General features: G+C 41.0%; 1 long non-coding RNA gene across 1 annotated transcript; it reads right to left on the bottom strand.

Moving 5' to 3' along the window:
• Positions 1–4,995: 4,995 nt before the first annotated feature.
• Positions 4,996–9,756, bottom strand: LOC103673801. The gene is made up of 2 exons (XR_005835585.1): positions 9,255–9,756; positions 4,996–7,329 (listed from the first exon to the last, which is right to left on the bottom strand). It is a non-coding gene; the product is annotated as an uncharacterized LOC103673801 (long non-coding RNA).
• Between the last annotated feature and the right edge of the window lie 1,697 nt (positions 9,757–11,453).

Here is an 11,453-nt window from a genome sequence, read left to right as displayed (position 1 = left end):
AAGGGCGTATATATATGTTTTTTTCTTTTTACCCTTTAGTGATTCAAACTCTAGGATCTGGTGCACAGTCACACAAGTACTTGAATACTCAGCATCGCCTGGGACAGCAAAAGACTAGAAACAATCTAGACATCCGTCTACGTAAGAAACATTCGTGTGTCTCACAAATATTAACTCACTTATGCCTCGACAACAAACCTGTTTAGTGGCATGGTCATTATTCATGATTCCCTTTTTCAGATATGAAAACGGAGGCATAGAAATTAAATCATTTGTCCACGTTTACTCAGTGTGGAAGGGGTAGAGTCAGGATTTGAACCCACACTGTCTGGCTCCAGAGTCTAATCTCTTGAGCTGGATGCATGACCGCCTCCCTCTCTAAGGGAAAACAAATTAAATTACAGTTTCACCCCTTTCAGTGGAATTCTATGGAGTGGCTGAAAAGAATGGGGGCAGTTCTGTACATGTTGATATGGAAAGACCACTAAGATTGTAACTAACAACATCAAAGTATGGAACAGTATGAAGAGTAAGCTACCATTTGCATCCCAAATGGGAGAACACCACATATATGTGCTTTGTTATGCAAAGAGCATTGCTGGAAGGACTCATGCAAAACCAGTAGGGACACTTTTCGGGGAGGAAATGGAAGGCACAAAAACTTTTCACGGGTTTTTTCTGGCATTGCTTTAATTGTTTATCATACACATGTAATACCTGTTTTATAATACGTAAGTTAAATATAACTTTAAAAAATTGAAAGGAACTATAACTTCTTTTAAGATTTTATTTATTTATTTGAGAGAGAGAGAGCAAGAGATAGTATGAGTAGGGGGAGGGCAGAGGGAGAGGGAGAAGCAGGCTCCCCACTGAGTGGGGCTCTATTCCAGGACCCCGGGATCATGACCTGAGCCGAAGGCAGACGCTTAACTGACTGAGCCACCCAGGCGCCCCAGAATTTCTTTTAATAGAGCAATGGAAAATGTCATGTTTTGAATTTTCCAGAACTTACTTTACCTTATAATTCAAAGTGAAAGAGCAAAAGTGAAAAGCTCCATATCTTTCATATGGCTTTAAATTTAGGGGAAGGGAGTAGTTTATTAAGTTATTTTATCAAACTGTGAAATGCACTAAATTCATGTGCAAATTTTAGTGAAAACAATTGAATATCATTGATTTCATTAGAGTATGTAATGTTTTAAAGATTGTGACAGGAACACTTGGGTAGCTCAGTCAGCTAAGTGTCTGCCTTCAGCTCGGGTCATGATCCCAGGGTCCTGGGATTGAGTGCCACATCAGGCTCCTTGCTCAGCGGGGAGCCTGCTTCTCCCTCTGACTGCCGCTCCCCCTGCTTATGCTCTCTCTCTCTGACAAATAAATAAAATCTTAAAAAAAAAATTAAAAAAATAAAAAATCTTCATTTCTTCCTGTTTTACTTGAATAACTTTGCCTTTTATGTTAAATAAACTCAAGAAATTGGTCCCTATAAATGAGAGTAGTGAAGTGTTTTTCCTGATTTCATACTAAATGGAAGTAATTAAAGAAGCTCCTCTATTCAAAAAGAATTTGTTCTTTTCATGGACAGGCACACATCACTGAAAATGTTAAAAATTTAGGGCAGCTGTGTTCTCAAAATTAGGATTCCTATATAAGATTAGGGAGGATAAAAATATACTTAAGCAAATATTGGAAACCACTTGCTTATAATTTCTCACTCTGCATAGAAAAAGGATAACTCAAGTTAATTCTGTTGATCAAAATAAGAAAATCCTCAATTATGTGGGCCGAAATAGTTTCAATTAAAGATATAAATTTCTCTAATAGGCCGGGGCGCCTGGGTGGCACAGCAGTTAAGCGTCTGCCTTCGGCTCAGGGCGTGATCCCAGCGTTATGGGATCGAGCCCCACATCAGGCTCCTCCGCTATGAGCCTGCTTCTTCCTCTCCCACTCCCCCTGCTTGTGTTCCCTCTCTCGCTGGCTGTCTCTATCTCTGTCGAATAAATAAATAAAAAATCTTTAAAAAAAAATTTCTCTAATAGGGCAAAATTTGAGAATCTTCTACTATATAAAGACATAACATTTTTTTGGTTAGATAGTAAAACTAAGGTGAACTTGTTTATTTTATTTTTTTTAAAGATTTTATTTAGGGGCGTCTGGGTGGCTCAGTTGAATAAGTATCTGTCTTTGGCTCAGGTCATGATCTTGGGGACCTGGGATCAAGCCCTGAGTCGGGCTCCCTGCTCAGGGAGGAGTCTGCTCTCTCTCTCTCACTGCTCCCTGCCCCCCAACTTGTGTTCTCTTTCTCTCTCAAATAAGTAAAAATAAAAATCTTAAAAAATTTTTTTATTTGTTTGAGAGAGACAGAGTGGGAGAGAGAGTATGAGCTGGGGGAGGGGCAGAGGGAGAAGCAGGCTCCTGAGGACCCCGGGATCATGACCTGAGCCGAAGGCAGACACTTAACTGACTGAGCCACCCAGGTGCCCCATAAAGCGATTTTTTTTTTTTTTTAACTAAGGTGAACTTTTAAGTGGAAAAGGGGACAAGATAAAAAGTGCATGACCCAAGACCTGGAAACTCTCAATGCTTCTTACCAACAGAAATAGTAAATGGGCTTCAAGGTATAGAAGGAAAAAGACCAACATCTTTAAAAAGGAAATTAAAATTTCCTAGGGAAATGCCTCCTCAACTCAAACTACAGGTATGTTCCACCTAACTTGGTCCTGAGTTTCCCATCTCAAGAAATAGACCATTATTTGATTAGTTCCGGAAGCTCTAAACCAGGTGCCCTCCTGGGATTTTCTTTTGCTCTATTCTCCACATCCAATGCATCACCCATTCATTCATCTATTCGCTGAGAGTAAATGAGCAATTGTGACTCCATCCCTCAGCTGCTCTTTGTCTCTTTTCACCCTTGACAAACCCCCCCAAAGACTCTCTCCCCAACAGCTTCACTTCCCCACCTCACACACTCCCCATCCACGTCCCTAAATCGGTGGACCTCCTTCATCTCTCCTCTTTGCGGACCTTAACCCGCATTCCACATGATTGGCCCCATCCACCATCTGAAAGCATTCCCTGACCTTTCGCTTTTCTGGATTTTCTCCTATCTCCCAGGTCATTCCTTCTGTGTTTCCCTTCCGGTTCATCCTCCAACCAGGCCACCAAATACTCGATTTCTCCAAGGCTTGGTCTCAGTCCTCCTTCTGTTCTCTTTTTACTTCTTTCTAGACTAGCAGTTCTCAGAGGGTGTTCCACAGAATCTTTCGGGGGTCCCGCAAGGTCAACGCTATTTTTGCAACAATACTGAAATGTGACTTGCATTTTTCACTGTGTTGACACATTGGCCTGTGGGCACAAAAGCAATGGCTCATAAAAACTGCGGGTAGCTCCTGGGAATCAAGGCACTGACACCATCCTGCACCGATAGGCATTGCGTTCTTCCCTATCACGCACTTACAGAAAAAAGAGCTGCACTTAAGAAGGTGCTTGATGGGGACGCCCGGGTGGCTCCGTCGGTTGAGCGTCTGCCTTCAGCTCAGGTCATGATCCCAGGGTCCTGGATCGAGTCCCACATTGGGCTCCCTGCTCAGCGGAGAGCCTGCTTCTCCCTCTGCCCCTTCTCCCACTCATTTTCCCAATCTCTCTCTCTCTCAAATAAAAAAATCTTTAAAAAAAAAAAAAAAAGAATGTGCTTAATGCTGTATATTAAGTATACTGAAATTTTTTAAAAATGCATTTGATGAATTAGTAAAAATATTGAATTTCATTAAATCTTGACTCTTGAACACATCTCTTTCCATATAGGTATCAGTTATTCTAGCACGTTTAATAAAAAGACCATTATTTCTTTATTGAATTAATTTGGCACCGTAGTGGAAAAGCAATTGGCCATGTAATTATGTGTGGGTCTATTTCTGGACTTTCAATTTTGTTCTTCTGATTCCTATGTCTTGCCTCGATCACTATAGTTTTACACTAAGTCTTAAAATCAGGTAGTATAAGTTCTCCAAATTTGTTCACCTTTGAGAAAGCTGTTTTGGGTCAGTCAGCTAAGCGTCTGCCTTCGGTTCAGGTCATGATCCCAGGGTCCTGGGATCGAGTCCTACACCGGGCTTCTTGCTCAGCTGGGAGCCTGCTTTTCCTTTGCCTGGGGCTACCCCTGCTTGTGCTCTCTTTCTCTCTCTCTCCCTCTCTCTGACAAATAAATACAATCTTAAAAATAAATAAATAAATAAATAAATAAATAAATAAATAAATAAAATAAAAAGCTGTTTTGGCTATTCTAAATCCTTTGCATTTCCACATACATTTTAGATTCAGCTTGTCAATTTCTACAGAAAAGCTTGCTGAGATTTTGACTGGGATTGCCTTGACTCCATAGACCAATCTGGGGAGAAATGTCACTTTCCAATCCACGTACGTGGTATATTTCTCCATTCATTTAGGTTTTAATTTCCCTCAATAACGTTTTGTAGTTTTCAATGTACATGTACTGTATATCTTTTTTTTTTAAGATTTATTTATTTATTTTAGAGAGTTGGGGAGAGGGGCAGAGGGAGAGAAAGAATCCTTGAAGCTGACTCCCTGTTGAGCACGGAGCCCAAGACCAGGCAGCAGAGGCGGGGGGAGAGGGCCCAATACCAGGACCCTGAGGTCATTACCTGAGCAGAAATCAAGAAATCAAGAGCCAGCCACTTAACCAACTAAGCCACCAGGCACCCCTATACTGTCAATCTCCCATAAACTGATTCCTATGTACATTTTTGGATGCTAACATAAATACGATGGTTATCTGAATTTCTATTTGGATTCTTCATTGCTAATACATAGAAATACAATTCACTTTGGTAAACTGATCCTGAATCCTGTGATCTTGCTAAATTTACTAATGCTAGTAGCCTTTTGTATGCTTTGAAGGACTTTCTACATATGTGTCAACAGCAAACAAAGGCCGTCTCATTTCTTCCTTGCTGGTACTCTGTCCTTTAGTCTTACTTTTTTTTTTTTTTTTTTTTTTTGCTTTATTACACTGGTTAGGATTTCCAGTATGATATTGGATAAAAGTAGTCAGAGTGAAAATCCTTGCCATGCTTCTGATCTTAGGCAAAAATAATTCAGTCTTTCACCGTTAAGTACGATGCTGGCTGTAGGTGTTTTGTAGACGTTCTTTAAAAGGCTGAAAAAATCTCCTTCTATTCCTAGTTTGCTAAGAGTGTTAGATTTTTGTCAAATGCTTTTTTCTGCATGTATTGAGAGGGTCATATGGTTTCCACGTCCATTCTGTGCAAGTAACAGAAAATGTGAATCAACTGGTTTAAACCATAATGACTTTTTTATCTCATAAAAAAAATCCAATGAAGGGGGTGGTTAACTCCCTTCTGGGGCTGAAAGATGGCTCCAGCATCACTGTTTCTGCATTCAATCTGTTGCAATATGTTGTTATGATTGAAGTATAGGAGGAAAATCTAGACTCACACAGATATGATTAATACAAGCCAATCACAGGAATTCCATTCCTGTTATCAGTGGTAGAAGTAAGGTATTTGACCCAATTCTGGCCACTGGTAATGTGAGGATACAGCAGACTGGCTGCATGCTGACCAATCCGGCTCCTGCTTTGGGGCACAGACTAAGACTACATTTCTCAGCCTCTTATGCTGTTAGGGCACGGTGGGGAACTGGTTTTGGCTAATGGAATGTGGACAGAAATAAGAGTGGCCACTTTGGAGCTTGGCCCTAAAATTTCAAGTGAGATCCTTGCGTCACTCTCTTCTACTCACCCATAAGGCTAAAAGGACTGGACTCCAATATCATGGAAGCATGTAAAAGAAGGATCCTAGATCCTCGAGAGAGAGCTACCCAACTTGCATGGAACTGTGATGTGAGTGGGAAATAAATTTTTATTATGTTAAGCCACTTGGTCATCAAGACTGTTATAGATATAACATTAAGCACGCTGACTGATACAGAGAGATCTGCTTCTGGGACAGGTGTTCAGCCCCTAAAGAGACAGAAAAGGAGGGCACCTGGGTGGCTCAGTCAGTTAAGCATCTGCCTTTGGCTCAGCTCATGATCCCAGGGTTCTAGGATCGAGCCACATGAGGGGCTCCCTGCTCAGCAGGGAATCTGCTTCTCCCTCTCCCTCTGCCCCTCCCCCCACTCATGCTCTCTCTCTCTCTCTCTCTCTTGAATAATAAATCTTTTAAAAAGAGAGAGATAGAAAGAGACAAGGTGGAGAAAGTCCCCTTTCTGGCTCTGGACCCTACTGTCTCTAGACATCTTCTAACCATAAAAGGGAGCTAACCCGTGTGCTGAAGAAGGCAGAGCAAAAACGTGGGAAGAGACTGGATATCTGAGGATGCCAATGAGCTGCTAAATCAACCAGCCCTCTCGCCGGATTTTATGTGAGATAGTAAGCTCATTACAATTTCAGACAGTGGACTACATTTTCTGTTGTTTGCACTCAAAAACATCTTATCTGATACTTAACAAATCAAAAACTCATCAGTTTTCCCCGGGCCTGCTCCTCTTCTGGTGTTTCCGATTTTGGTAAATGGTAACACCATCCAACAAGTTATGTAAGCCAGAAACCTGACTCACCCTTGACGCTTCCCTCCATCTCACTGTTTTCCCCCTTGTATCTAATCCATTACCACCTGCTGTTGTATCTTTCTACTTCATCAACACCACACTGATCAGAACCAACACCATCTATCTCCCAAACCACCCCAGTAACCTCCTGGCTGGTCCACCTGCTTCTCCTCTGGCTCACCTCTCATCTTTTCTTCACACCACAGCCAGAGTAGAGGTTTCCAAAATTTTTGTCTGATCATATCATCCCTCCTCGCTATCCCTCTCTGTTAAAAAATACTTGAGGGACTTCATTTTCCCATTGCTTGTAGGATAAAGATGTAACATCTTAAAAACTCTGGCAGTCTGGCCCCCACCTGCTTCACTGGTCACACCTCGCAATGAACACCCACCACACGGGAGTGTCTACTGGCCCCTCATCCTTTTCTCACTCTCTCTGGCCCCAGGATCTTTGCATATGCTGTTCCCTCTTCCTGGAAACAATACTCCCTGCTTCTTCTCCTAGTTAACTGCTTCTGTCACTTCTCCAAGAAGTCTTTCCTGGTCTCCAGTGTGGCCTCATAGCTTCATATACCCTCTTTGTAACACTTGTCACTTGTAATTTTACATAGATTCTGTCTCCTACTAGCCCCTAAGCTCTATAAGACAAGGACCATATTTGCTTACCTTGGTGTCCTCAATAGCTAGCAGGATGCCCAGCACGCAGGAGCTTCAATAAATCTGATCACGAATGAAGTGCTATATGAAGAAAGGGAAATATATGGTACAAGATGCTCTGAGTGTCTAGAACACCGACCCCTGATCTTGTCTAAATGATTAGAGAAAGTTTCCCTATGGGAATTACTGATTGAATTGAGGTTTTTTTTTTTTTTTAAGATTTTATTTTTAAGTAATCTCTACATCCAATATGGGGTTTGAACTCAGAACTCCGAGATCAAGAGTCGCATGCTCTACTGACTGAGCCAGCCGTGTATCCCTGAACTGAGTTTTGAAGGATGAATAGGAGTTAACTAGATGAAGTGGGAAAAGAAACCCAGCAATGGGTATGCACATGCATGTGACACAAAGGAGCGTGGCATGCTCCAGCCACTGAATAAAGGGCAGAACGGCTGACGATACTGACTGAGGTGGAGAGCAGAGCGGGAGACCAGAGGGCCAAGCAGAACCAGACTACGTAAGGAGTCGTGGGTTGGATAAACATATCATTTAAGGTCGAAACTGGAGCACTTGCTTTTCCAGCCTTTTACATATTAGTTTCTTAAGTTTTCATTTTCATATCATTTCAAACAACGAGAAGTTGCCAAGAACAGTTCGGAGAAGTCCCATGTACCCTTTCCCAATTTACTATTCGTTTACGTTTTGCCTATGTGCTTTATTATTCTCTCTACATTTATATATAAATGTTTTGTTTTGTTTTTCTGAATCATTGGAGAGAAAGAGACATCCTGTCTCTTTACAAGGATATTCTCTTCCATAAATAGTGATCGAATCAGGGAATCGAATGTTGATAAATCGCGGTTATCTAGTCCACTTTGCAAATTCAACTTAGTCAGCTGTCTGTTTTGTCCAATATAGCTGTTTCTATCCTGGTCCCACACCCAATCCTGGATCTCACACTGTCCCATCAATTCATTTTGATATTTATCCAGGGTCATCTTGGCAGTCAAAGAGTGCTGTCGATAATTATGCTGGGCTAATAGGCACAAATCTGGACTCTATCAGGCAAACCTGGCCCAGGGGTCATGCTACTTGCAGGATATGGCAAGGATTTTAAATTTTATATCTTGTGGGTAATGAGAACCACTGAAGTAATTGAGCATAAAAGCAAGGAAGAAACTTGAGTAAGTTCATGTTTTAAAAAGACTACTTTCACTCCATTGTGAAGAAAATATAACATGGGGGCAATATTTGTATAATAAATAAACACTGAATGAATAAAGACATTTGTTAAGAAACAACTGCATCTAGAATTGCTCAGAACACTTTCTGACTTAAAGCTTGAAGAGTACCCAACCACGATACAAAATTGCAATTCTCTGATGTCCATGCATGAATCAAAAAAATCCATCAACATTCTGAACCCCGATGCAGAATGCAGGTATGCACACCTGGTGGTTATCCACCAGGGTGCTTGGTTGGCTCAGTCAGTAGAGCATGCAACTCTTTTACTCTTTTTTTTTTTCTTTAAATATTTTATTTATTTGAGAGAGAGAGAGAGAGAGCACTATCTGGCTGAGGGGCAGAAGGAGAAGCAGTCTCCCCACTGAGCAGGAAGCCCAACACGGGGCTTGATCCTGGGACTCTGGGATCATGACCCAAGCTAAAGGCAGATGCTTACCCGACTGAGCCACTCAGGTGCCCCGAGCATGCAACTCTTGATCTTGGGAGTTCTAAGTTCAAGCCCCACATTTGGTGTAGAGACTTCCAAATAAAACCTTAAATACACACACACACACACACACACACACCAATTATTTGATACCCCTCCAAGAAGTGGAACTTAACTTCCCTCTGCCTGATTGTGCACTGGACTCAGTGACTTACAACAAATAAAATGTGGCAGAAGTGACGGCGCGTCACCTCTGAAACCAGCTTTCTCCTCTCTCTCTCTCTCGGATACTGACTCTGGGGGCAGCCAGGTGCTATGTCATGATGACACTCACAGTGAGGAACGGAGGCCTCCTGCCAACAGCCATGTGAGTGAGCCACCTTGGAAGAAATCTTCCAGCCCCGGTCAAGACTTCAGTTGACTGCAACCACGGCCACGGTCTTTACTGCAACCTTGTGAGACCCTGAGGAAGAACCACCCGGTTAAGCTGCTCCTCAACTCCTGACCCACACAAACCGAGAGAAAAAACATTTTGTTATTTTAAGCTACCAATTTTGGGGTAATTTGTTACATAAATGATAACAAATGAGGTGCATTTAGTTGAGGAGTCTGTGATTTTCATCAGATTGTCAGTAAAATAATGACCTGAAAAAGGGTAAGAATTACTACTGTAACACAACTACTGGATTTTTAAAAATCTTTGGTCCTCATCCTATGGTTTCTATGAGTCAATTTTTTATACAAGTTTGGGGTTAGGTCCAACAAATGAGAAGATTCTATTCTCCAAACCACTGGAAGACTCAAAAGAATGTTTTAAAAATGCTGTCATGGGGCGCCTGGGTGGCTCAGCCAGTTAAGCATCTGACTCTTGGTTTCGAGCTCAGGTCATCTCAGGGTCATGAGATCGAGCCCCCTGTCAGGCTCCACGCTCAGGGGAGAGTCAGCTGGAGAGTCTCCTTCCCCCTTTCCCTTTGTCCCTCCCCCCACTTGAGCACTTTCTCTTGCTTTAAAATAAATAAATCTTAAAAAAAAAAAAATGGAACCAGCTGAGCAAAGCTAACTTTACCCCAATATCAAACTAAGATCTAAGAGGATAGCTAGTAGAAATGAAGTACTTTTTCATTTTCTAAGAAGAAAGTTCTACCATTAGACCTAACCATGATTCTGATATGACAATACATCCATAAATTACTGTTAAAGAAAAAATCCAAGTTATAGAACACAACATTCCCATTATAGAAACAGCGTATTCATATATGTATAGATGGGGATGTCCAGAAAAACTTCTAGAAAGATAGAGTATCAATCAGGGATTTTTCAGCTATAAGCAGCAAAAACTCATCATGGTGATCAAAAAATAAAGTTTATTATAAAATTCTAGGGTAGGTCACAAAATTGATGAGAGGGGAGAAGGTTCAGGTCCTGCAAGTGGACAGGAAATGGCAGACACAGGGCACCAGGAACCCAGTGCAGCCACAGGAAGCTGCCCCAGAAAAGAAGATACCATTTGGCCACAGGCCTCTCGATACCGTCACGAATATGTCAACTAACCCTTGACATGTGTTGCTTCCACAACATTCTAAGTCCTACGGCAGAATCATCCCAAAAAAAAACAAGAATTTCGTTGGTAACAGACAATCTATTGGTACCATGGTCTACTTAGAAGACTTCAATCGGGGCAATAATAAGAGAGGATGACAGACGTACTTTTGAAGGGGACAGAAGGTATGGATTAGATAGGTACAAGAAATCTGTATTTTATAAAAATAAAATGGCAGAGAGAGGGAGTCTTCTGCCACAGTGGATGTTTAAAATACTGTAAAGCAATTTTACTATTGTTCCTGAAAAGAAAGAATTTCTGGATATTGTGAAGTGATTTCTAAAACTGTTCATGTCCTACATAGTGGTTAAATACAATCAGATATTGGTTCATGCAATTTCAAGGCAGGAAGCAAGCCTACAACAGAACTGGGTGAACAGGACTGCTGAAGAGATAAGGACCCTTCCCTATCTTGACAACGCAAAGGTATTTCTTTGAAAGGCTAAATAAAAGCAAAAGATAAAATTGCAAATAAAGAAATGTAATTAAATGACTGATATTTCAAATCAATTCTATTTTAAAATGAGTTTCCATCTTAAAGCCCCCCCCCAAAAAAAAAAGTTAAAAAAATGAGAAGTACACCAGTGATTTTTATTTCCTTGGGCACATATGCCATGGTAGGTTGAATACTTGAAAATATCTCCTAAAACAAAGGATCTCACATGAGTTCATACTTCAACACTTAAAATAGTGCATATTCCTACTGGATTATTCTGGATGATTTACAAATAAATACATTTTAAAGTAGATTTTTTCCTACAGCCATATAGGAAAAAAAGTTTCTATTATACCATGTCATGAATAATATTCGCGGGGTCTACGGAGCTATTGTGTAAACAGAGTCCTCAAGTATATTTAATATTTTCCTATCTTTCCCTGTTGTTTGAATAGCAAAATTAAATGTAGCAATAAGCCAAACTATCAATGCCTCAG

The sequence above is a fragment of the Ursus maritimus genome, unplaced genomic scaffold (genome assembly GCF_017311325.1).
Source record: "Ursus maritimus isolate PB19 unplaced genomic scaffold, ASM1731132v1 scaffold_19, whole genome shotgun sequence".
Lineage (NCBI taxonomy): Eukaryota > Metazoa > Chordata > Mammalia > Carnivora > Ursidae > Ursus > Ursus maritimus.
This window is presented reverse-complemented; position numbering and strand designations above follow the sequence as displayed.